Genomic DNA, 27,408 nt, shown 5'->3' with positions numbered 1-27,408 from the left:
CTCCCCTTATCTTACAGATGAGGGAGCTGAGGCCCAGAGAGGGAAAGAAGCTTGATCTAAGAGGCAGATTCAGTATTCAAACCCATCTCCATCTCCAAATCCTGTGACCTCATAGCTTCATCTGTCAGGATGTACAGCCAGCTCACAAGCCAGGACTGTGGGGACAGAGCTGCATTTGTGTATATAGCCTGCCTTGATATTGTCAGGCATCCAAACCCCCAGTTATATGAACTGCTCGGAGCTTTAGCCGCAATGGATTGTTCCCCTAGAAAGTTCCTGGTTTTGCTTCCGCCAATGGGCTTGACTAGGCTCCATTACCTGGTTTCCCTTGTGCATGGGACTGGCCACCCATCCCTGGGAGAGCTCGAGTTTCCACACGTGACACTTCTCAGGAGCCACTACCCTTGTCTTCCTGCTTGTGAGAGACACTGCCACCACCAACAAAGGGAAGAGCAGTGGTCAGCAGCTTGATCTGGCATGTCTGAGAAAGGCCATTGGCTGAAGAGGAAAGACCCTTGATCTGAGATGCTGGAGACCTGCTCTGAGTCCTGGTTTGGCCACAAATGAGCCTGAGCAAATCTCTTTCCATCCCTGTGCCTCAGTTTCCTCTTCTGTAAAATACAGGACCTGACTAGATGACTTTATCATAGGAGGATTGAGCTAGAACTGGGAGGTCATCTAGTCAACCCCCTCATTTTACAGCTAAAGCCTGGAGGGGATCAGTGACTTGCCGAAGGTCACAAGTAGTAAGTGGAAGAGCTGAGATTTGAACTCAGACCCTGTGATTACTCTTTCCCCTACACCATACTTCCATCTCTAACATTCCATGATCTTCTGAAGTGTAGCTGACTGTTAGACTAAACTCATGTATAAGTGTTCCCCTCCTAAAAGATCATAGTGTTATTTCATCATAGATTTAGAGCTGGAAAGGACATTAAAGGTCATCTAGTCCTATCTCATTCCCATTTTACAGATGAGGAAACTAAGGGATTTGTCTAACATCCTAAAGCAGGTAAAGGTTTCTTCTCACTTCCCTCTCATCCACCTGATCTTCCTCAAGGACCCCACCATGGACCCCGACCCAAGCCTTACTGTCTTAGTCAGTACCCCATTCTCCAGTTTAGACCTTTTTTGTGCCCTGGTCCCCTCCATCAATATGTATCTACCCAGGGACCTGTTTCCTCAAGGTCTTGCTAGGAGAACATCTGGGCCGATAAAAAAAAAATAGCACATAAAAAAGTAATGGGTTACCTCTCCCAGATTTGCATATTACTCCCCAGGAAAGATGGAACCATAGGCACATTGTTGATAGTTGGGCTCCATAGCAAACCTGTTTGGGGACAGAGGTACCTTTTGGAACTGTTCTTAGAGATCAAACCATTTCTTTCTTTTTTAAAAAAACTTAATTATTTTTTCCAGTTAATAGTATTTTTTCAATTACATGTAAAGATAGTTTTCAACATTCACTCCTATAAGATTTTGAGATCCAAATTATTCTCTCTCCCTCCTTTCCCTTCTTCCCAAGAGAGTAAACAATCTGATATAGGCTACACATATATAATCATATTAAACATATTTCTCCATTAGTCATGTTGTGAAAGAGGAATCAGAACAAAACGGAAACACCATGAAAAAGGGAAAAAAAGTGAAAATAATATGCTTTGATCTGCATTCAGACTCCATAGTTCTTTATCTGGAGGTGAATAGCATTTTCCATCACGAGTCCCTTGGAACTGTCAAATCATTGCATGCTGAGAAGTGCTAAGTCTATCAAAGTTGACCATTGCACAGTGTGGTTGTTACTGTGTACAATGTTCTCCTGATTCTGTTCACTTCATTCAGCATCAGACCATACAAGTCTTTCCAGGATTTTCTGAAGTCTGCCTGCTCATCATTTCTTATAGCACAGTAGTATTCCATTACATTCATATACCACAGCTTGTTCAGCCATTCCCCAATTGATGGGCATCCTCTCAATTTCCAATTCTTGGCCACCACAAAAAGAGCTGCTATGAATATTTTTGTGCGTGTAGGTCCTTTTACCTTTTTTATGGAGATTAAACCATTTCAAGGAATGTGCGACCCCCCTGATTTGGTTATTCTTTCCAATGAGACAGGTAGATCCCAATTCACCCACTTCCACCTACCCTGCACTGCTCTTGTCCATGCCTTCCCATAAGAGTTCCTCCCCTTCTCTGGACACTTGTAAAGTGCCAGTGTAACACTGGCTGTAACCTTGCCATTCCTCTCCCTAGCCAGGTAACCATCCCTTCTTTTACTGGCATACAATTCCTTGATGGCATCTTTTGCTCCTGTTTTTCTTTGAAGTTCCTCATTAGCAATGTGTTTCCAGCTACTCTCACCCACCCTGCATCTCTCCATCACCCTCTGTGTGATATTCATTTCCAATTTTTCAGACTTCATTTTCCATGGCTCCTTAATGACTCTCTGACAACTAGGTGTCTCCCATCCATCTGTTAGTCATTAGATGGGGCCTCCCAGGGTCCATAATGCTTCTTGGGCTGACTTACTACAGCCTGTGACCCAACATTCCTGGAAAGAGAGAACAAGAGAAATGAACCTGTGCAGTGACCCTCCAATCACAGATACCAGGTAAGGCAGCAAATAAGATGACATATGTTCACCAGAAAGGTTTGCTCCTATAACAGAGGACATTTGGTGTCGAGTCCAAGCTAAAGAGGGATTCCAGTACAGAGTGAGGTCCTAGGCTAGAGCCATGTTTTTGTGAATGGCATTGCATTGGTTTCATCAAGACTCAGGACAAAACAGGACAGGACAGGACAGGACAGAGCCTCCTGGAACACATTTGTTGTCGCTCAAAAGAGTTTGGGCTGAACAGCCACCCAGGGAAGAGAATGTGAGTGAATCCTGTCTATGGCCCACATTATGACATAAAACTGGATGGACAACCATAGAGCTGGTGCCAGAAACTGAACAATGTTTGCTCCCACAAGATTCCTCCAGCCCCAATCACTTCATCAGATGCAAATTTCTCTCTCATTAGGTTAAGAAGGAAGCTTGATTGGCTAAAAGGATCTGTCATACCCCTTGGGTCAATGTATTTGTTCTTCAATCTATTCAGTCATGTCTGACTCTTCATGACCCCTTTTGAGGTTTTTCTTGGCAAAGATACTGGAATGATTGGCCATTTCCTTCTCAAAACCATTTTACAGATAAGGAACTGAGGTAAACAGGGTTAAATGACTTGTCTAGGGTCCCACCGCTAGTAGGTATCTGAGGCCCAATTTAAACTCAGGAAGATGAGCCTTTCTGACTTCAGGCCCAGCACTCTATCCACTGTGCCACCTTGTTGCCCCAAGGTCAATATATAAAAAACAACCATTCATATTTAGGACAGATGTGAATAATAAATTGGGATCAGAGTCGAACAGAGATGGAGAGCAAGCCGGATTGCCTTCATTAAATTGCATTCATTAAATGCCTTTAGTGACCCCAAGCAATCCTCAGAAACAAAGATACATCTTTAATACCAACATTCTGCTGGTATTGCTGGAGGAGAGCAAGGCGTGGAGTACAATAGTGTCCTTAGAGATTATTCGGCAATAATAACTAGACATCTAAGTAGCATCCTTCATGTGTTGTCCTATCCTGTCCCCATAATAGCCCAGCCATGTAGCTACAACAGGTTTTATTATCCCCATTATAAAGAAAGATAAGGAAACTGAGGCCCAGAGCCATCAAGCAGCCTGCCTGTAGTAAGGGCAGGGGAATTCAAAGCCAAGTCTCTCCTGGTTCTAAGACCAGCCCTCTCTCCCTTTTTTGCACTCTATCACATTGACTCTTTAGCATAATATTCTTCTAGAGAGGAGGAAAGTGAGACACGGGGTAGAGAAGGGCCATGTTTGAGGTTCCATAGCTGGTTAGGGGCCAATCTAAGATTGGAGCCCAAGTCTTCTGCCTCCCAGGCTAACGCACCTGCTTTTCTGATGGGTCGCTCTCTCACAGAATACAATTTGAATTCTGGCTCTTCTATTTTACTTTGCATATAAACTTGGGCAAATCACATCTAGGCCTCGGTCTTCTCATCTGTGAAATGACAGAGTTGGACCATATGACTGTTCCAGCTCTAAATTAAAGGTAGTGTAAGGGAAGGTGTCTCACTCCCCACTACTGCCAGTTAATGTAATCACAGGAGGCTCAGAATGGAATCACAAAGCATAAAAGAGGTGTTGAAGAATTTTCCTACAATCCCACAATAGTTCAGTCACACATGATTAAGCTGTAATGTGTAAATACGATTTCTCTAGCCCTGATCGCTTTATCAGATGCAAACTCTTCTCTAATTAGGGTAAGAAGGTAACTTTATTGGTTAAAAAGATTGGTCATACCCTTTGGGCCAATATATAAAAGACAGTAATTCATTCAGCAGTTCAGGAACCCCCTAATTCTACAGTTGGCACAGGAGATGAAGGAAGAGCCAGCCCCAGAAGAAATAAATCTTGGAGGGATGGAAAAGCAGGGACCTTCTCTCTCCTCCACACCCCCTCCATTTATCATGTTATTGGAGACATTTGACCAGTAGAATATAATATATCTAGCTGAGAGAGTAGAGACACACACCCAGAATAGACAAGGATTTAGAAAGCTAGTCACTTGAGGGAGGATACAGCTTCACAGACTGTAAACAATCTTCTCCCACTTTCTATTGGACAAGAGTGCCCCACTCAAGAAAGAAAGAAACCTTGTGGGGTGTCTGGCATAGAACTTGATCCGCAGAGATCTCTGTGAGGTCTTTCAGTACCCAGAGTTAGGAGTTATTTTCTTTTACTATAAATATGCACATATGTGCGTATGTATGTGTGTGTGTGTGTGTATATAAGCACATTCATATGTATACATATGTGTGTCTATATATGCATTTTTTTTTCTATATGCGTGCCCCACTGTCATGGTCATCTAAGATTGCACCCAATCTTCTCATGGTTGCTGAGTATGTTTATAAGCAACTATGCCCTAGGATTTTGGAGGAAAATGTTTATACCAATTGCTCTTACTATACCATCATAGTAATGCCTTTGCTATTAAGTCCAGTCTAATGGCAGTTTTTTAGAATTGGAAGCATGCCACTTGAGGTTCATGAGTTGTTGTAGTAGTAAGAATGAAGTTCTACAGGATTGCCCTTAGAACCCGGGAGAAGCAGTCACCTGCCCGGGGACTCAACCTGGGACAGGAATTGCAGGTCGTGGATGTAGCCCAGAGGAAATCCTGGAATTTTGTGATCTTATATGAGGTTTTCTGCTTGGGAGAATTTCCTGAAACCTCAGCTGTTCAGAGCCTGTGGGCTTAGGTACTTACATTGCCTTCTCCTTGCAGACATGTTAGGCTTGCTAGCCTAACTTACGGCTGCCTCTGACTCAACGTTCCCTGGAGACATCTAGGCTCCTAAGTTGTGGCAGGAAGCTTGTCCTCAAAGTCCTCCCAGATGCTCGTGGTAAAGTGCCTACAATTTTTTCACCATCATCATCCCATACTCTGGTTTCCTTCTTGGCCTCTGGTTGTACTCAGGACTTAGAGCAGGAGGAGGGGTGGCAGGAGGAAGGAAGGAAATCCAGTGGTATGTGGATTCGAACCAGTGCCAGGGACCAGCCAACTGCCAAGGGAGGATGATGCTAACTGGAGATGAATGGAATAGTGAGCAGTTGGACCCTTGCCTGGCTTACTGACCTCATTAGGGAATGACCCTCCTGGACAGACCACGGTGCTACGGGGAATTTATCCTCTCTTCTGCTTCCTGCTCATCCTCTCCCTCCCCACTGCCCAACACATTGGCATCACTCTTACATCACGCTTTACTTGCTCTTTGCGCTTTTATGAAGGATTTTGTCTCCATATAAAGATAAACTGATGTTTATTGTATTCTAAGCAAATATTTACTATAAATGAGTGGACCGCATTAGAAAGAAAAACAATGTGGAGCCTCTACACAAATTGCCTTGGACTTAGTTAGCCCTGAGCCTAGTCTAAGGCATATTTTCTCTCCTTCCCCCCTTCTCTCTTCCCCTATCTTTCTCTTTTTCCCTCTCCCTATCCCTTTATCTCTCCCTCCCCCACGTCTTTCTTTTTCTTTCCCTTTCTTTTCCTCCCTCCTTCCTTTTCTCTCCCTCCTGACTCCTCCCTCTCTTCCTCCCTCCCTTTCCCTCCTTCCCTCTCCTCTTTCTTTTCTCCTCACTTTCCCTTTCTCAACATACCCATATTCCTCTGGGTCCTTCTGCATATTAATCAATCAATCAGTGAACATTTATTAAGTTCCCATTATGTTCCAAGTACTGAGCCAGGCCCTAGGGATACAAAGTTGAAATGAGTCCCTGACCACAAGGAGATTACATTCTATCCAAGAAAACAACATGGATATACAAAAGTAGATAAAAAAAAATACAAAGTGGGGGGCAGCTAGATGGTGCAGTGGATAGAGCACCAGCCCTGGAGTCAGGAGGACCTAAGTTCAAATTCAGCTTCAGACAGACACATGATACTTACTAGCTATGTGACCCGGGGCAAATCACTTAACCCCACTGCCTAGCCAAAAAAAAAAAAAATACAAAGTAAATGTGGAGTGTCCCAAAAGCCCCAAAAGCCAAAGGGCGGTTTCAAGGTCTATTCACTTTAATTTTAGTTTTAAATTTTAATAGCTTAAAACTGCCCTAAGTCTTTTGGGACACTAAGGTGGGGGATGCACTAACAGGTCAGATAAGATCTTTTGACTTAAACCTTGAAAGAAGGGAAGAATTTGTACAAATGCAGTCAGAGAATCATAGAACATTAAAGTTGGCAGGGACTTCAGAGATGCTTCCACCCTGTGGCCCTCCTTTCACATTGGTGGGTCCTGGCCCAGACCCCCATTTTATGAGGCCCCCAGGCTTTGTTCATTTCATTCTTCACTGTCCAGCCTTCTCCACCTTCTGGCCGGCAGCTTTGTCCTTCACAGGTATCCTGAGATCCTCTCTTGAACTGAACTGCCAAACATTCAAATTCTACTGCAGAGAGCACAGCTCTGATGGGCTGGCCACGGTGTTCAAATGCCAAAGGTACATTTGCCTAGAAGACTATTTTAGAGAACTCACACGAGGCAAGTGTTCATAGGGAGGTCAGAAGAAAGGATACAAGGACGTTCTCAAGGTTTCTTTGAAGAACTTTGGTATTGATTTGTGACTTGGGAGAAGCTGACACAGGACCACCCAGCATGGCATGGCATGCCTGCATCAAAGAAGGTTCTGTGATCTATGAGCAAAGCAGAATAGCAGTAATTCACAAGAAATGTGAGATGCACAAATTTACGAACATCTCCATCCCAAATGTTCATATGAATTATTTGGGCCAGACCTGTGGTAGAGCCTTCAAGCTCATATTGGCCTGACCAGCTACAATCAGACACACTGTACCTTGACCCCAACACAGTGATGTCATTTTGGTCCTCTTCAAGTATGAAGGACAATGACTACTACCCACCCCCAGCTTTCCAGCTCTGCTTTATGGGTTTTCTTCCCCCATTAGAATATAACTTCCTTGTGGGGAAGGACTGTCTTTCACATGTGTATCTCTATTACTTGTAATATAGTAAGTACTCAATACATTAGCTAGCTAGCTAGCTAGCTCATCTATATCTACAAACCTATCATCTATCTATCCACCTACCTATCATCTATCTCTATTTTTTTATTTATCTTATCTGACTTTCTATGTGTCATCTATCTACTTACTTTTTGTGTGTGTTTAATCATTTCCAGGAGTGTCTGACTCTTCACGACCCCTTTTGTGGTTTTCTTGGCAAAGATACTGGAGTGCTTTGCCATTTCCTTCTCTAGCTCATTTTACAGATGAGGAAACTGAGGCAAATAAGGTGAAGTGAATTGCCCAGAGTCACATAGCTAGTAAGGCTCTGAGGCCAGATTTAAACTCATGTCTTTCTGACTCCAGGCCTATCACCCTATCCACTGCACCACCTAGCTGTCCCACCTACTTACCTGTCATCTATCTATATGTCTGTCTATCTTTCTTTCTATCATCTATCTACTTACCTATCATCTATCTCTATTTTCTATCATCTATCTACCTAACATTCTATCATCTATCCATCTCTCCACCTCTCCATCTATCTATCTATCTATCTATCTATCTATCTATCTATCTATCTATCTATCCCCATCTGTAGACTGGAGGATCCCCATCTCCATCACATCCAGCAAGTGGTCATTCAGCCCTTACTTGAAGACCTCCAATAAGTCAAAAACCCACTGTCTACAGAGGTTATTCTTTTTGCCTAAAAAAAACCCCCTTACATATATTACTTTTTGCCCTCTGTTTTATGTATTAGTTTAGGAAATAAAATTCTGACTTACCTTAGAGGTAACTACATAGGAGCCTAAGGAGCATAGATATAGAAATGGAAAGGACCTCAGAAATCATTGAGTCAAATCTCTTCATTTTACAGATGAGGAAGTGGAGGCCCAAAGCAATGAAATGACTCACCAAGGGTCACACAGCTTGTAAGTATTTGAAAGGGGGACACAAACCAGGTCTTCCTGACTCAGTGTCCAATGTTTTATCTTCTCCATTAACTGTTCAAGTTGATGAAAAGGATCTCATTAATAACAGTCTTTTAGTCACCCAACAGATGGCTACTGGAGAACCCTGGCTCTTCTGTATATACTGTATTATACCTCTCTTCTCACAGAGGTGATTATGGTTAATTCTTATTATAATTAATATTGATCATAATGATGATAAATTATTGCCTCCTTTGTAGGTACATTTAAAAAAGATTCCCTGGAACATAAATAGAAGATGGATTTGGCCCAAGGGTAATTAGTATTTAAATAGCTCTTCATCCTCAGAACTTGTCCTGAGTTAGTTCTCTCAGTCTTACACTGGAACTCAAACATAACTTGGGGGAAATGAGGTAAATATCATCCATCCCATACTCTTCTTTCCTATTCCAGGATCTATTGGTCCAGAATGAGGGACATGGGACTGAGCCAGAATGGATTCTAAAGAGGAATCTGAGATTTTCTAAGAGCAAAACTGAAATTTGTTCCAAGGGCACAGAGGAGGGTGACAAAGGCAGAGAGGCCAATTACACATTGGGACCATTCTAGGATTTTGCTAGAGGACCAACTTTGTGCATTATGTGTGCCCCTAGAGGACAGGAATTGTTTCACTTTTGTCTCTGAATCCCCACTAGTGGGCACATAGTAGGTGCTTAATGAATGCTTTCATGCCTGATCTTCTCGAAAAGGCCCTGGAGAGGCCAGGTCAGTTTCATGGCTCACCTTGGGGCAAATCTAGACTGGCTTCAAGGATGAACAGACAAAATTCAGTTTTGAGTCTGTCACAATGCAGATATGGGCATAGGTTTAATCTAGAATAAAACTAGTGTCTTGCTGGGTCAGAGCATGAGGACAAAAGGCAATTCCTCTTTATCTTCTTGCTCCTCTTTTCCTCCATCGTCTAGCCTCCCTGGTGGCATTGCCACTACCATCTTGTTGAATCAATTCAACCAATTGAAATTTACAAATCATCTTCTAATGTATGAGTAGGATACAAAGATACCTGCTCTCAAGGAGCTTCTATTCTATGGGAAAACAAGGTTCAGAGGTTTCATCTATAACAGTTACTAACTCTTCACAGCCTAGACACTGAGGATGTAGACCTAAAGATTTTTTTTTCAAAGTGCCTTATGACTAACAGATATGAGTTGTAGTAAGTAGTGTGAGTTAAGGGTACATCAATACAGTCAATGAGTGCCCCAACACCAAGAGACCGATATTCATCCTAGTCATTAAACCAGTGTAACAAGGGTAATGAGGCTAATGAGGCTGAGTGTGTTCCCTAACCAAAGGAGAGAAATCTCACCCCTCTCCTTGTTGGAAATACAATGAAGAGCTGGCCTGGATGAGTCCCCAAAAAGCATCAGCCCACCAAAAGGGCAAGAAATGTCTCTCTTCCCTCCTTAGAGCCCACAAAGTGAGAGGCTATTTCCAGTTCACAACTCACCAATTCACTTTGGCATGTCCCCTAGTCACAAGGGCATGGGAAGGGCAACCAGTAGTCAATGGAAGTACGTGTCTTTCATCAAGGGACCAGAACAAGAGGCCAACCAGAAAGGGCCCAAATGTGGGATAAGTCTCATTACCCCTGTCCCATCAGCTACCAATATAAATTGGGGAAATTTTTTGAAAGGGGGAGGGAAAAGAAGGGATAGAAGAAGAAAGTGAATAGAAAGAATACTAAATTGGGAATCAAAGACCTCGGCATAATAGATCTAGTCTCTGCAACTTGCTACCTCTGTGACTTCAAGCAAATTATTTAACCTCTTTGGGCCTCATTAAGAAGGTTGAACTAGGCAGCTTTGGTATCCCTTACAGATTTCAGTGTTGCAGCAAGGTCTAGAGCCCAGGCTTTGTGGGCACTACCTTAGAGATTCTAGGGCACCCAAAAGACAGCGGGTAGAGGCAGAAGGGGAAAAGAAAGGGAGAGACAGCCCTTAGGGCACAAATAAGAGAGGAGAATCTGGGGACTCAGAGAAATAACTCACATTTATTTAGCTTTTTAGAATTGGTAAAGTACTTTACACAAATTATCTCTTCTGATCTTCACAAGTCAGCAGAATCAGTACTAGCAGCATGATTATTCCCATTTTACAGATGAGAAAATAAAGGCTCAGAAAGGATCATAGATTTACAACTGGAAAGGGTCTCAGAGCCCATCTCATTTGAAGATGAGGAAACTGAATGTCAGGAAGGTTAAGTGACTTGCTTCTGGACTAACAATTAGTAAGTATGAGAGACAAGATTTGAAACCGGGTCTTCCATCACTCCACCCAACAAAGACTCTTTTGGACAACTCAGTAATTTTGCCCGGGGCTGATCCTGCTGAGGTCTTGGAAGCAACACGGCGAATGTTGATGATGAAACTGGAGTTCACAACCCTTCTCTCAGAGAGGCTTAAATTCTAAAACAAAACATGATGAACAAGCATCAGGGACCTCGTCCAGTGGCAGGAGTCGAGGAGGCAAATGGTTCAACCAACAACCGCCTTTCGATCCATTTTTTGCATCTTTGGACATGAGCAGATGGGAAGCGGTCGTCGGAATCCATCATCCTGCTAGAATTTAGGGGCAGAAGGAGAAAGAAGGATGATGAGAGCAGGTGCATGGTTGAGACATAACTAGTCATTCCAGCACTTGGCCCAAAGGACACAAAACGTGTCTGCCTGGGGCGAGACCTTGAATGAATTCTGTTTTAGGGAGGACAGGAGGAGGCCTCAGAGATCTTGCTTCCCAAAATGTCAGCCCAATGGAAAGAGACCCTGAGACACTCCAAAGATGCTACTGGGGAGGCTTAGGATGGGGAAGAGCTTATCCACAGTGTCACAAGGGGAAAGGGAGATGAGGAAACTTGTCATCTGTTAGCTTCCTGTTTTAACTAATTGTCCTTGCTAACTAGGGGCCAAATTTAGTTGTTTCCTACTGCTAGAAGAATACAAGGGCTGTCAGTGCCCTCTTAATGCCAACACTCTGGGGCAGAGCCCAGATTGCCTTGCCCTAGTTCCAATTTCATATCCATCTGTTTAATTGATAGCACTTCCCTGGGATAGAGAAGTTGCTGCCCAGCAATGGCACTGGGTCACGTAGGGCAGACCCTCACCAAGAGGGAAACAGCCATAATTTGAAGTCAGAGGGCTGGGGTCAGGAGGGGGAGGGAAGAGAAGACAAGTCATTTTCTCACTGTTGACATTGTTTCCTCATCAGTAAAATGAGGGCATTGGCCTCTGAAGCCTCTTCCAGCTCTAGACCCATAAAAGTCTTTGTGACCTTATCCATATGTTTTAAATCCTCTGGGCCTCAGTTTCCTTATCTGTCAAAATGAGGTAGTGGGGCCAGCTGACCCTGAGGCCCCTTCCAACTCTGAATCCTGTGGGCCTGCCCAGCCAAAACTTTCTTCTGAGGTCACTTCTATGTCTTGTTTTAATAGTCAGCATCTGTCATCATCTGACTTCTCCGGAGGGACCCACCTTGCCGTTACTGCCCTGATCTTCTGCCCCCGGATTCTTCTTGGCAGTTTAGAAAGCAGAGGCAGAGAGCCAGCAAATGGGCAAGGAGGCTGGAGGACGCAGACCCAGTAGTGTGGTTTCCTGGGTCTTTACTGGGGCAGACCAGCCCCAGCACCGGTTCACCTGCTGAAGAAACTGAGAGCTTTCAATCAGACACCATCCTTAGCGCCTTCATGGCCTTCCTTTCGCCAGCTACCTCTTCAGGAAGCCAGAACTGAAATCCACTTGTGCTTGATGAAGGAGGGGCTGCTACCCACATCCTGCTTGCCTGCCGCCTTAGCCTCAGCTTGCCCACGTTTGCATTTCCATAGCGACCTGAGTTGGCCTCGGGATTTGCACATTCCTGCTTGCTCTAAGCAAGCTTTCCAAGGCCTTGGAAGGATTCCCAGGGCATCGCTTTCCCTTTCCCTCTGGTGACTTTCTTTGCTCTGTATTAATGGAGAGCCTCAAAAAACCCCACATTTTTGGCAGCTTTCTGGCAAAGGCTTCAGCCTTGCCCCTCCCCCACCTCACTGTCTTTTATTTACTATGTACCCATACGGTGCTTTCTTCTGGTAGAATATAAGCCCCTCGAGAGCAGAGGTTTCTTCATTTTATCTTTGTAGTCACGTCTTGCATGTAATAGATAGTGGAGGCCACTAGGTGGCACAGACGATAGAGTCTGACCTGGAGTCAGGAAGACCTAAGAACAAATCCGGCCTCAGACGCTGGCTGTGTGCCCTGGACAAATCAATTAAACTCTGACTGTTTGAGTTCCCTCATCTGTAAAATGGGAATAATAATAGTCCTTATTCTTGGGGGCAGCGAGGTGGCACAGTGGATAGATCACCAGCCTTGAAGTCAGGAGGACCTGAGTCCAAATCCGGCCTCAGATCAAACACTTGACACGTACTAGCTGTATGACCCTGGGCAAGTCACTTAACCCCAGTTGCCTGAAAAAAAGAATAGTTGCTATCCTCTAGGATTTTTGTAAGGATAAAATGAGAAAATGCTGGTGAAGCACTTTGCAAACCTTAAAGCACTATGTGAGTGCTAGCGTATTGTTATAGTAGACATTTCATAGATATTTGTTAAACTGAACTGAATGGAATGAAACAGGCATCATCCAAACTGGTGGCAGTAGAGGGGACACCGTCAGGCCCTCTCATTTGACCAGCACATAATGGGATTTTATCACCCCATTAATAATAAGTAATATGATGAAATTCAGAAGAATAGAGAGATTTGTATGAACCGATGGTGCCGAGTGAAGTCAGCAGAACCAGGGGAAACATTGGTGAGAAAAACAATTCTGAAAGACCTTAGCTTTCTGTTCTAAGCAGTGACCAATTATGATCAAAAAAGCTCACGATATAAACAGCTCTCTATTCCCCATCTTGGCAGAGAGGTGATGGGAAAAGGAAGAAGGGAACAGGTGTTTATTAAGCACCTACTGTGTTCGAGGCACCAAGCTAAGCACTTTGCAAATATTATCTCATTTGATCCCGGCTGATGGAGTAGGGCAGGGGCTCTGGGCCTTGTTTGTGTCATGGACCCTTTTGGCAGTCAGGTGATCCCTTGGACCCCTTCTCAGAAAAAAAAAATGTTTTTATATGAATAAAATGATAATGCATAAGATTTCAAAGGAAACCAATTATATTGAAATGTAGATATCAGGTTTTTTCTTTGTGAATTAAAAAAAATCAGAGATGCCAAAGTAAGAACCCTGCGGGCCAGAGGCACAGAACCATTGTTTTGCTTGACGATATATCCTAGGTATCTACCTATCAAACCCATGGACCATTTGAACAAGATGGAGACTAATTCAGGCTCTCTCCCTGAAACTTGTAAGAATGAAAGCCATAATAGCCTCATTTCCTTTTTTGACAGGAATTCTACAGTAGCAGATCAAGAAATTACCTGAATTTCAATAAAGTGTTTGATAACGCCTCTCGTGACCTCCTCGTGCCCAAGATGGAGAGATACAGACTGGATGATAACCATTAAGTGGATTCCAAATTGTCTCAATGGCCAAACTTAGAGAGATGGCATCCTGGGAATTACAGATACTGGGAGGAATTGATAAAGAGAAACATTGAGGTCAAAGGATCATAGATTTAGAAGTGGAAAGGACCTTTGGGATCATCTAGTCTACCTCCTCATCAAAAAGATGAGGAACCTAAGGTACAGAGAGGTCAAGTCAGCTAAGTGATTTGTTCAGGGTCAAACAGCCAGCAAGCATAAGGGGCAAAGTCTGAGCCTAGGTCTTCCTGGCTCTAAGTCTAGCACCCTCTCCAGCATTAATTAAATGATCGGATTTCTGATTGTGGAATAAGCTCAATTTGCTTCTGCTTATGTCAGGGCATGGCAGGAATGTGTTAAAAGGCAATTAAAGAAGCTGAGTACATAGGATAACCATTAAACCTCCTGTCAGGAGCACCCGATGACATGGCAGAAATACAATAGTCAAACACCAGGGAGCCTCAAAGGGAAAAGACAAAGGACGGACGATATCCCTCCAAACAAGGATGGAGGACAAAAGGAAGCCTACTGGGAGTAGAAGAGTCAGAAGAGTAGAAGCCGGCAGCTCCTGCAGCCCTCCGGACTCAGAGTAGCTGGAGGAACACATCTGTGTTCTCCAGGTCATCAAGAATGAAACATTCCTGGAAAGAAAGGAAGTTGGAAATCAAGAAGACAAGGGATTTGAAGAGACAGTGAGGGAATCTGAGCAGTGTGAAGAGACAAGAGGATGCCAGAATAAGCCAACTTCTGAAGAAGTCTCCCAGCATCTGGCCCTCCCTTGACTCAACTCTACCACTGTCATAGTAATGAACAGGAATTTAGGGTTCAATCTTCAGATAATGAAAGCCAAGAGAAGAAGCTCTGTGACCTTGGATATTAGTATAAGTAACAGGTACAAAGCACTGACAATGTGAGGTAATGATGATGGAGCTGAACTCGGAAAAAAGTGACTTCTAGTACTCCAATGGATGACTGTGAGATCCACAGGTTCCACTTGGCAAAATTCTTGGTCAGGAAAAAACCCAACAAACAAGAGGATAGAAGTGATGGTTGGTGATGCCTTGCTGAGAGAAACTGAGGCAGCTGTCAACACCAGACAATAATAGAAAAGCATGCTCGATAACTAGAACTTTGTGTCAGGGTGCCCACATTGGAAGGGGCATACTTCCATTGTAGGAAGGTGCATCTGCACACTTGCAAACCTCGGCAACCACCATCCCTATATCATCTACCAACCACGAAGAGCTTTAAAGGTTGGTGCTAGCACATAGCAAGTATTCAATAAGAATCTGTTGAATTGAATTGAGTTGTTGAGTGCCATATGTGGAGAAAACAAATCCTCACTGACCAGGTGCCATTTCCTAGAAGTTCAACTGGATTCAATTAAATCCAATCCAAGGAGGATTCATTATGTACCTCCTGTGCCCCAGATACTGGTGGGTACAAAGACAAAAACAAACCAGTCCCTGGGTGCTGGGAATATAAAGACAGAATGAAACTAACCCTGCCCCCAAGGAGCTTCCGTTCTATGAAGGGGAAACCTCATGTACACAGACAAGCATGTACAAAATAAAAAGTAATTTCTGGAGTGGGAACATTGGCAAACAGCCTGAGATCCTATGGCATCCTGTGGCTAACCAGGTTAAGCCATTTTCTTCTGATTTTTAATAGATAACCTATTCAGGATATAAAATAACATTTATAAAGTGCTTAGGACAGGGCCAGGTTCATAGAACGCACTTAAATTCTTGTTGCCTCCTTTCCTATTGCCATATTTTTTATTTTTTAAGTAATTTTTTATTATGAACTTTATGGTCAATAGCAAACATAAGAATTTCCATATATGAAGGACAGAAGACGATGCTGACATTTGAAAACGTGAATCAGCCATGTCTCCAGCTTGTTTATTTTTAAGTGTACAAAAATCTGAAGCAGTTGTACCCAAACTGTTGTTCACTGTACTTTTATAAGAAGAATAGGCTGGAAAAAGATATCCAGAGTATGACACCATTTGGAGACCAACAGTGTGAAATATTTGCCTCTTCTTCCCTCCAATGAGCTTCTGAAGCCAGAGCTGACACCCACATTGCCATTTACTGAGATAGCACCAAAAGCATCGTGAGTCCAAGGCTGGCTTATGGGATGCCAAGGACATCTGCTCCCATTCTACTGAATGTATTGTCTATTCCCAGTCTGCGTTAGCATGCAGTCTCTCACCTTCCAATGACTCGTAGCTAATTTGGGCAGTAAACAGGATGGCTTCAGTAATTGGGTTCCATAATGCTTCACCAAGGGGTCATTACCAATAAGCCAAATGATTCAGAAACACATTCTTTTGTGTATCATCTGCTGGGCCAACCAGCTCCACTCTGTGATGTCATTAATCCAAAGCTAGAACCCAGAGCGTTAATTACTCTTTCCAGTACACACCAGCTCCATGCTTAGTTTTCAATTTGAGCCTGCCATGCTTCACCAGAGGGACTGCAATGGATTTCAGTGCCGTAAACACAACAGGCCAAAGAAAGAAGCCATAGTTTCTAGTCGGCAGTCAATCAGAGGATGGCTCAGCTCTCTCTTGCTGGAATGGGAATGGAGTTTTACGAGATGAATCCAGACCACTTCCAAGGGACCAAACACCTGGGAACTCTTGGTGGGCTTGAACATGGAATTGACATGTGCGGGCAGGTTTTTCCGCTACCAGATGGTTGCTTCTGGGGCTACAACGCTGTGGGAAAGGACTGACATCTTGTAGACAACTGGGAGAGGAACATATTACTTATGCCCCTAGGAGTGGGTGTGAATAATGTCAAAATTAGTTGTGTCTAGTAATAGGGCTCTCATCATGTAAAATTGCTTCCAGCATTCCATATAACAAACACCCATGATTTTGTCCCATGGAACGTAGCAGACAGGCTACGGCTGAAAATTTGATCTTTCTGCAGCCAACCTGAAGAGGGCCTCTCTGAACTTGGATAAACCATTCTTCAAACACCAGCATCTATTGACTCTATCACTAGGCCTGGTAGCCAAGGCTTTCCAGATCAGTAGCACTGGCCCAAACTTGTCCTCAAGCCTACCACCAACGAAACATTAGAAGAAGATATTTGTGAAAGATTTTAATGTAAAATTTAAAGTATAAAGACAGCTTTACATAACTGAAACATAACATTTAATTTGTATTGAAGTAAATTAGTATTATGGTTTGGTCTTCTATTTGACTCTCCTTCTACCTCTTCTCACATATCCAGTGGGTTGCCTAGCCCTAGCAAGCACCGGATTTGGAGTTAGATGGCCTGGGCCCAACCCCATCTCTAATATTTACTCTTACTTTGAGTACTTTGAACTTCTCTGGACCCAGGATTTCTCATTTGTAAAATATGAGAATTAGGCTAGATGGCCTGTGAGGGCACACTCAGTTCCTATGCATATGATTCTAGCTCTAAGATACACTTGCATTCATCCTCTTCTCTCTATCCCCATTCCTGCCCCCCTTTTTGCCACATTTCTAGACTATTGATCTTCCTACCTCTATTCTCTCCCCCTTCCAATCCATCCTTCACACTGCTACCAAATATCATCTTCTTTAGGGTTATAGATCTAATTATATCACTGCTCTACTCCAAAGTGGGTGGGTAGATAGATGATAGGAATGATAGATAGATGGATGGATGGATGGGTGGATAGATGGATGGATGGATGGATGGATGGATGGATGGATGGATGGATGGACAGATGGATGGATAGAAGATTTAGTAAGCACTTAATATTTGCCAGATACTGTTCTAAGTGCTGAGTATACAAATAAAAGCAAAAAAAAAGACACTCTCTTGCCCCTCAAAGGGCTTACAGATTAACAGGAAGAGACAAGATGTAAGAGGGAGTGGGAAAGCAAGGGAGGAAGGGAATTGGGGGGAGGTATCTTCATGTATCCAAAGAGTCAGGAAGGACTAGAAGCTAGAAGGGAAGAGAAGTGACTATGGGTGGCCTGAGCTCTTCTTGAAACGGCAGCACCAAGAAGTAACTCAAGAATCAGAGGAGGGACCACAGGGAAGAAGGCATCTTCAGGGTTTTTCAGGTAGTTGTCACAAAGGTAGAAAGGTCCTATGAGTCAGGAGTAGAGCTAAATGAAATTCAGGTTTATTCGAGCCTTCTACAGTCTAGTACCACCCTCCCTTTCCAACCTTATCTCATTCATGTGAATTCTTCTCCTGCCCTGAAAGGTGGTCCGTGTTCTGGTCAAACTGGACTATTCTTTGCCTCCTACACATGACTTGTTGCTCTCTTACTTCTCGTCCTTTGATACTGTTCCCTGTGCTTAGATTGCCATCTTTCCTTGTCTTTGTCCATTGAATTCCTATCCACTCTTCAATGTTTGACTCAAATACCACCTTCTCAGTGAAAAGTACCCCGATCCATCCCATCAGTAACAACCTTTTTTCCTTACTGACTTCATTTAGAGGTCAATAGGCTCTCTAATAGACTTATATAATATTTTGTGCTCTAGTTATTATTGTATATTCACATCCTCTAGGGAGACTATGAGCTCTGTGATGGCGGAGACCATATATTTTCCAAGATTTGTATCTCTCATAGCTTCTGCTGAATTTAACTGTGTTTCTTGACACGGTACCTAGTACCGTGTTTTGAACCATGTAGTCATATAATACATGTTGGTTGAATTGAATCAACATTTTGCCTTGTTTCTCTAAAGAGAGTATAAAGCAACAATTTCCTCCAATATATTGACAAATCCTAGTTCATAGTTAGAAAATGGTGAAGTCAACCAGAGAATTGGTGTTGCATGATAATAAAAGCATATATTGCATAGTACTTGGGGCAGAGGGGAAACCCAGACCTATGTTTTCTCTGGTATTTTCTTTTATCCCATACTCCAATGAGGAAACTCCTTTACCAATGTAGATCTGTACGTGCTCTTCAATTTACATCCTTATTTCCTGGGGCACTGAGGAGTTAAATGAGTTGTCCAAGGTGACACAGCCAATGTGTGTCAGAGGTTGGATTTGAATCCAGGCCTTCCTGACCAGGCCAGCTCCTTATCTGCCCTACCCTGCCTGTCAATAGTCCTTCAAGATTCACAAAACATTTCCTCATAGAAATTCCATGAAGGGAATAGAAGAAAAGCATCTGTATAGAGAAAGTAATGCAATAAGTGAAAAAATACTTGGGTTTCATATCCCAAAAGAAATACCCTCTTTTTTTCCTTTACTATGATGTCTTCCAACATTTTCTTCTATCAAGGCCCCTTTTCAAAGTCAAAAAACTGTTGGCACCCCCACATGATAAGAGTGTTTGTTGATTAGTAAAATGCACAATGACAAAGGGCTCCTATGAATTTAGCACCATTTTCACTTAGACTTGTATTTTATTCATTACAGTCTATATACATTTAAGGAATGGTCAATATGCTACATACATTTTCTCGGTAGGCTGTGCACTTATTTAGGTTCTTTATATTGGATCAGTTTAGGAGATTCCCTGGGGCTATTCTGCAGGCTTCCTGGAGAGGAGGTCCAGTGGAAGTGCTGGAAGTCTCCTTTCTAGATCTGTCTCCATATCAGTTGTTTGAATTTCCATGCAACAAATGCAGAGAATCCACTTTCACAAACTGCTGTTGTGGGGCACTCTCATGGGTGTTTGACTCACATGGGTTCCAAAACACTGATTTCCAGCATTTACCTCTCTCAGGGTTTTCCTTTTAAGCAAAGTTTCAATGCGGCTTGAATCCTCAATGGGTCCACCTTTGCTCCAATTCCTGGCCAGTCCCATTATGGAACGCTACTCCATCCAGTAACAAAGTCAGACTTAATGGACAAGAGTCTTCACTGAGTATGTCAAGTTTCCCTTTCTTCCAATGGGGAGGGCTCTGTAACCACTATCTCTCATAGAACAGCAGGAGAAATATGCTTTGCAAATCTTCAAATGCTACAGAAATGTGAGTTAATAATAACACCAATAATAATAATAATAATAATATCATCATCATCTTCTTACAAAGCTAATTCTCTGGTAGGCATCTCAGCATTATTCTGAGAACTAATGTTTTGTGACATAATGGAAGAAATTGTTGCTATGAACTCTTCTTAGTAGAAAATGGGAAAATGTCAGTTCAATTCAACAACACGCATTGAATACCTATAGGGTGCACATTACAGATGAAGAATTGCACAGGAGAAGCTGAATAAAAGATGTCATTAGAGAAACAGATGACAGGAGAGATAAAGAGATAGATGCATAGATAAGATAGATAGATAAACTGATAGACTAGCTAGCTTAGCTAGCCAGACAACAAACAGAGCATTTGTCAAGTGCCTACCATGCACTAGTAATACGCAAAGTTCTGGAGATACAAAACAAGCAAGCAATAAAGTTCCTGTTCTCAAAGATCTTTAATTCTAATAGGGGAAGAGAACTCACTAGGAGGAACTGGGAGAAGGGGAATTGGTACATGCACAGTGGGCATGGTATAAATATGGCCAAGAAATGGTGTGGAGACCTGGTTCTGGGCAAGATAAGGTGAAAGCTCATCTGTCATCTGGGGGCTTCAGTGGTGGAGTCCAAGGAGGGGAGGAGAAGGAGGAAAAATGATGATCTGAGTATAATCAATATGGTAAAGAGATGTCAGGGGAGGGACAAGGCCAAAGAAAAATAGCCTGGTCATAGACCAAAAACAAGAAATGATGGACGGATAGCCCACATGAGCCCATGTGAGCCATTGGAAGCCATACAACAGCAAGAGATCTGAAGGGAGACTCCAAGGATATTGTTGTATTCCTAAGAAAGAAGTGGGACAAGACATGGAAAAATCACAGAGGCTGGGCAGGCATGGACAAGTTGAAATTTGCATCACTGGAATGAGGACCTACTTCAATGTGGTCACAAGCCACTGGAGCATTAAAATAATCATGACAGCTGGGTATTGTCAAGAAAACAAAAGGAGATCCCCAGAATATTGGAGGGACTCCCCCCGCCCAGAGGATTTATGAGAGGAAAAGAGTCACATAGAATAGGAAGGCATGGATGGATTACAATCCATCGTGTTGGAGAGGAGTACCCACTTCAAGGGATGGACAATTCACCATATCACTGTAAAACTTGAATTGGAATATTTCCATATTTTATATTCATAAAGACAATCTATTTAAGTATGTTAATATATATATATATATAATGGTATGTATGTATGTATGCGTGTATGTATAGACTGGACTTATGATTTCTTTGGTATAAAGAACTCCTGGATGAAAAACCTCTCTCTACCAATACCACTTTCTCTGCAAATTTTCATCTTAGAGGGTTTCCTGGGGTATCAAGAGCTTCAGTAACCTGCCCAGAGTCACTCAGTATATATCGGAGGCAATGTTTAACCCAGGTCTTTCTAAATAGCATATTGTGAACTGCACTCTGCTGCCTCTCTGTTAGATGTATACATAGGATATAGTATAATCCAAGTGAGTATACACATATGTATAATTCAAAGTTCAATCCAATGGACTTGAATCACAAAAACAATCCAACGTGACATTTAACTAGATTGTTTTTATGACTAAACCTGACAAAAACTTCAGATTTCACTTATATGCATAATTCATAAGCCAAATCTGAAGTTTTATTACTTGATGTCACAGATAATCATGACTTAGTAGATAAGTCTTAGAGAGTACCTCGAGGTCAAGTGACTTACTCAAGGTCACACACATCACCTTGGAGATGGAATTCAAACCCCTGTTTTCCTGACTCAAAGAAGTTCAACATGCTATCTTCTTGAGGTGTCAGACTCATGCAAGGGCTTGCAGTACTCCTAAGTGGGCCAGAACCAGATTAAAATGTACTTGGTAAATGTTTAACAAAAGAAATAAAAATTGCAATATAGATAATGTTGATTTGTGGTTCACTAAGTCAATAAACAGCCCATAGGGATGCATTTCTACTTGAGTTTGAAATCATTGCTCTATACCAGTGCAGGATGAGATACATATTTCCTATATATGAGAGATGCTGATTAAGCATGGTGTCATGGACTGTGTTGTTGGCTAGGAGTCAGGCAATTCCCTAGGAAATAGCTATGGATATGATTTCAACATATGTTTTAAATTATGTATGTATACCATGTAAAATATTTTTTCATATCTATATACTTGTAGATGGATACATATGTGTATTTATAATGTCACAAGTAACAACTTAAAATTTAGCATATTTTTCCAAAGGTTCTTAGTATTACGACATTGTTTATTTTTATAGAATCTCTATGATTTGGGGCATGTCGGTAAAGGTGGGAGAAATACGTCGTTGCTCTCATTCTATACATTGGGCAATGAGGCATGGGGAAGCTAAGAGACCCATCCAAGAAACAGACAATGAAATTGATGATAAAGAATTCAGAACCACACGATTGTTTCAAAAGATGCAGAAAAAGCCTTTGACAAAACATAACATATAGTTATGCTCAAAATTGAAAGTCTGTAAGATGTAGGCATAAACACCATGCCATAGAGGAATCTCTTTTTAAAAAATATGACTGATAAGAATCTACCTAAAATCCAAATCAAACATTATATGCAATGAGAGGAAACTAGCTGTTTTGCTAATAAATATAGGAGTAAAATAAGAATGCCTCCTTTCTCATGCGTTATTTGCTCAATTTCTAGAACTGCTAGTGATAGCAATTTTTATAAAAAGAGAAAAAATAAAAGCATAAATATAAAGAAACAAAATTATCCCTATTTTCTGATGACGTGATGGTTTACTTTGACAATGCAGTGAAATCAGCAAAGAAACTAATTAGAACAATGAATAGCTTCAGCAAAGTTGCAGGCTAAAACATAAACTGATAAAAACAGCATTTCTATGTATAAAAACCAAATCCAAGAGACCATGGTACAAAGGCACATCCCATTTGAGGTAAATATAAAATGTATAAAATTGTTGGGAGTCCACCCAACAAAGCCCTTTTGTTACCTGTGCAGATTTAATTACAAAACACTCCTTAGAGATATAAAGAACAGCTTAAATAGCTAAAATAGGATTCAGTGCTCATGGTTAGACTGTGCCAGTGTAATAAAAATGCCAATGCTACCAAAGTTAGTTTATAGGTTTAGTGCAATCCCAACCAAACTACCAAAGGGATATTTTATGGAACCTGACAAAATGATAATATTTCATTTGGAAGACCAAAAGATCTACAATTTTCTGAGAAATATTGGGGCAAAAGGAGGTAGGAATGAAGGGGAAATAGCACTTCTGTAACTTCAACTATGTTATAAAGTAGATATCATCAAAACCATTTAGTACTGATAAAAAATTAGAAAAATGTAGCATAATAACAATAGCTAACATTATGCTGCACTTATGATGTGTCAGGCACTGTGCTAAATGCTTTATAATTATTATTTCACTTGATCCTCACAACAACCCTGGGAAGTAGGTGCAATTATTTTCCCCCATTTTATAGATGAGGAAACCAAAGCAGATAGAGGTTAGGTGACTTCCCCAGGGTCACAGGGCTAGTAAGTATCTGAGTCCAGATTTGAGCTCAGGTCTTCCTGACTCCAAGTCTGGTGCTCTATCCAGCGAACCACCCATCTGCCTAAACCAACGGAGCAGACTAGGAAAGGAAGAATCAAAAAATGATAGAACTCAATAACCCAGGGTTTGATCAACTGGAAAATATAAATTACTGAGGAAATTTTAGAAGATCTGCTGGATAAAGCAGTTGGACATAAACTAGGCTTAGATCAACATCTTCCACCATATTCTGCAATAAAATCAAAGGGATATAGAATGTGGATATTACAGATAATACTATAAAAATTTAGAAAAGACAGAGATCATGTACCTTTCACAGCTATAAGTAAGGAGTAATTTCTTAAGCACACAAGGGATAGAGGTAAATACATAAGTTAAAACAGATAATTTGATTACATGAAATTGAAAAGTCTTTATACAAACAAAATAAATGGATAAGAAAGAAAGTGGTTGACTGGGGAAAAACTCTTTGTATCAAATAACTGATAAGGGTTTGATATTGAAGATAAATAGACAACTAACAAATGTATGTGACTAAAAGCCATTCTCCAGTAGATAAAAGGTTAAGGGAGAGGAGCAAACATTTCTCAAAAGAATTGCAAACCGTTAACAACCATAAGAAAAAGGGCTTCAAATTGCCAGTAATAATAGAAATACAAAGCAAAACAACCTTGAAATTTTATCTCACACCCAAAAAATTGACAAAGATGATAAAAGATGGTGACGGTCAATGTTGGAGGACTTGTGGGAAAACAGGCATATTCATGAATTTTTGGTGGAGCTGTGAACTGTGAACTGGTACAAGCATTCTGGAAAGCTTCTTTGGATTTACACAAAGTAGCTAAAATACCCATACTCTTTAATCCAGAAATTCCACTGTGAGGTATTTACACCAAGGAAGTCACTGACAAAAAGAGAGGTACCCAAACAGGTAGCAGCACTTTTCATGGCCGCAAAGAAGTGGAAACAAAGTAGATGTCCTTCCATCAGGGAGTGGCTACACACATTGTGGCACATAAATATAAATGGAATATTATTGTGCTGGAAAAATGATGAACGTGATCAATGAGGAGAAGTAGGACAAGATTTATATGAATTCATGCAAAGTAATGTCAGCAGAGCCAAGAAAACAATACATACAATGACTTCAATGATATGGTTTTAGATAGATTCTTATTAAGCATATATGCATTTTTAAAAGATTGCTCTGTGGCATAGCAGAAAAGAGATGCAAAAAAATCGAAGTGAAAGTTACAAAATTAGAATGCCCAAGTTTGCCCCCCCAGAAGAGCCATGAGAATTCTGACACCTTCCCCTCCACCTGCCCCTTTACAGAGTTAGGTGTGGAATATTGCAAAAACTTCAGACTTTTTTGATGTGTTGATTGGTTTTGCTATTTTTTCTCTCCAAAAAGAAAAAAGAAAGAAAGAAAGAAAATCTGAAACCCTCTAGCACATGCCTTGCACTCTAGGGGTGATCAATAAATGTCTGGTGGTGATGATAAGAGTCCTATTTCCTCTGGCACATAGCTTCTTCTATTATTATCCTGTCTTCCTAGAAGAAGATACAATTTGTCTCACTCTTTCATTAGCTCCCTCCCTGAATGATGAAATGTAGATGTATAGAGATATACAAAATGATCTCATTTCAGTTCTTTGGCTGGCTTTATGGAGAAAATCTTTACAAGTCTTTTCTTTTTATTTTGGAATAAATGTTAAATACATTACTAATCTTGAAATGCATATAGTCATGCTTTGTTAATTTTGTTCTGGAACACTACTGCTTTACAAAATTATGCTCATATGCCACTCGAAGCGATGAATGTAGCCAGTTTAATGGAATAGAGTAAACACTTCCATTGTAGCATTGCAGTGCATATAGAATTCATCATTGATAAGAACAGCCTATACACACACATGTACACATACATATGTATACACACACATATATACAGAGAGAGAGAGAGAGAGAGAGAGAGAGAGAGAGAGAGAGAGAGAGAGAGAGAGAGAGGGAGAAGACAGGGAGGGAGGGAGAGAAAGAAGGAGGGAGGGAGAGGGAGAGAGAGAGGGAGGAGGGGAGAGAGAGAGAGAGAGAGAGAGAGAGAGAGAGAGAGAGAGAGAGAGTGAGTTGTTTTTTCAGTCATATCTAATTCCTCATGATGCCATCTGGGGTTTTCTTGGTAAAGATACTGGAGCGGTTTGCCATTTCCTTCTCCAGCTTATTTTACAGATGAGGAAACTGAGACCAACAGGGTGAAGTAACTTGCCTAGCATCACAAAGCTGATAAGTGTCTGAGGCTAAATTTGAATTCAGGTCTTCCTGACGCTCTATATGGAAGGCGCATTGGACACAGGGTCCACATACACACTGGCTATGTGACTCCTACTGAGTCATTTAACCTCTGTGTCCCCAAGCAGCTCTCTTGGTCAGCAAGTATTCATTAAGTACTTGGCACTATGCATAGGGATGCAAAGATTCCTTGCCCTCAAGGAGCTTTCATGCTATTGGTACATGTTTGTGCATGAATATGTATGTGTACACATGTGTATGTCTATACACATCTATATATACGCACGTATGTGTATATTGAATAAATATAAAGATAACAAATATAAAGAAGTGTCATTAAGACAACAGGGCACTAGCTATTGGGAGAAACAGGAAAGGCTTGAGCTGGGGCTTAAAGGAAGTGGGGGATTCCATGAAGCAGAGGTGAGGAAGTAGCATGTTCCAGCCAAGGGGGTGGCCATAGGAAAGACACCGAGACTGGAGATGGGGTACAGTGTGTGAGGAATAGAGAGAAAGCCAATTTGGTATGAGGGAAGGGGAAATAACATAATGGAATTGGAAACACAGGCAAAGGCTACACTGTGAAGGTCTTTAAAACACCAACAGAGAGGTTTATATTTATACTAGAGACAATTGGAGGTTGTTAAGTATCTGAAGACCAAATGGACCATCTTTGGGTTAGAGAGAGTTTCCTGTACCATAGAATTCCTATCTGGATGAAATCAGTTTCAGACAAAAAATAAAACACCCAAAGAGAAACACCTTTTTCTCCCACTGTTTCACCTTCCTCCTCTTTCTCCTCCAACCACATGATCTGACCCCCTTCAAGACCCTTCACAGTTCTCTAACTCTGGGCTGTGGAAAGGGATGGACACTTAGAAGAAAAGAAAATAAATCTTGCAGTTCCAGACCCTGGACTGTTGGTCCTCTCCATAAATCATGGCGCTCTGCAAAGCATTTTAAGTCTCATAGAGGACAGACTTCATGCAAATTCCAGGCACTTCCCTGGTGACACTGGGCATGCAAAGCATATTCACTGTTTCTTTGTCTGAAGCCCTGAATACTCTACAAGGAAAATTGGTGCTTGAAACTATGAACACTCCTCCTGAAGCAAAAGCAGAAAGAGAAGTCACATATTATCATATAGGCTAAATGGGACAATTGGGGACAAGTAATTTCATCTCCCTAAGCCTCAGTTTCCTCATTTGTGAAATGGGGATAATAATACCAGCACTATTTGCCCTTCTAGACTTATGTCAAAGGAAGTGTTATGTAAATGATAAAGCATTAAATAAATGTGAGTGTCATGTTTATAATTATGTTCAACTCTGTTATCTTCTTTTTAGTACAGTGGGCTCTGACTTGTCCTCCTGGGCACATGGGAGACACAACTGTCCACTCCAACCCTCCCACTTGGGAATCTTCTTTTACACCCAGGACTCCTTCAATACCAAGATGGAGTGGAATCAGTTAAAGGTAACA

At 41.7% G+C, this 27,408-nt stretch overlaps 1 long non-coding RNA gene across 1 annotated transcript in view; it reads right to left on the bottom strand.

Moving 5' to 3' along the window:
• Positions 1-10,556: 10,556 nt before the first annotated feature.
• LOC144457486 (uncharacterized) overlaps positions 10,557-27,408 on the bottom strand; it is a 55,043-nt gene continuing 38,191 nt past the window's right edge. The window contains exon 2 of the long non-coding RNA XR_013486826.1: positions 10,557-11,142. This is a non-coding gene — a long non-coding RNA (uncharacterized LOC144457486). The remainder of the gene's footprint in view (positions 11,143-27,408) is intronic.

This window comes from Phascolarctos cinereus, unplaced genomic scaffold (genome assembly GCF_003287225.1).
Source record: "Phascolarctos cinereus isolate Bilbo 61053 unplaced genomic scaffold, phaCin_HiC Scaffold_1;HRSCAF=81, whole genome shotgun sequence".
In the NCBI taxonomy this organism is placed as follows: Eukaryota; Metazoa; Chordata; class Mammalia; order Diprotodontia; family Phascolarctidae; genus Phascolarctos; species Phascolarctos cinereus.
This window is presented reverse-complemented; position numbering and strand designations above follow the sequence as displayed.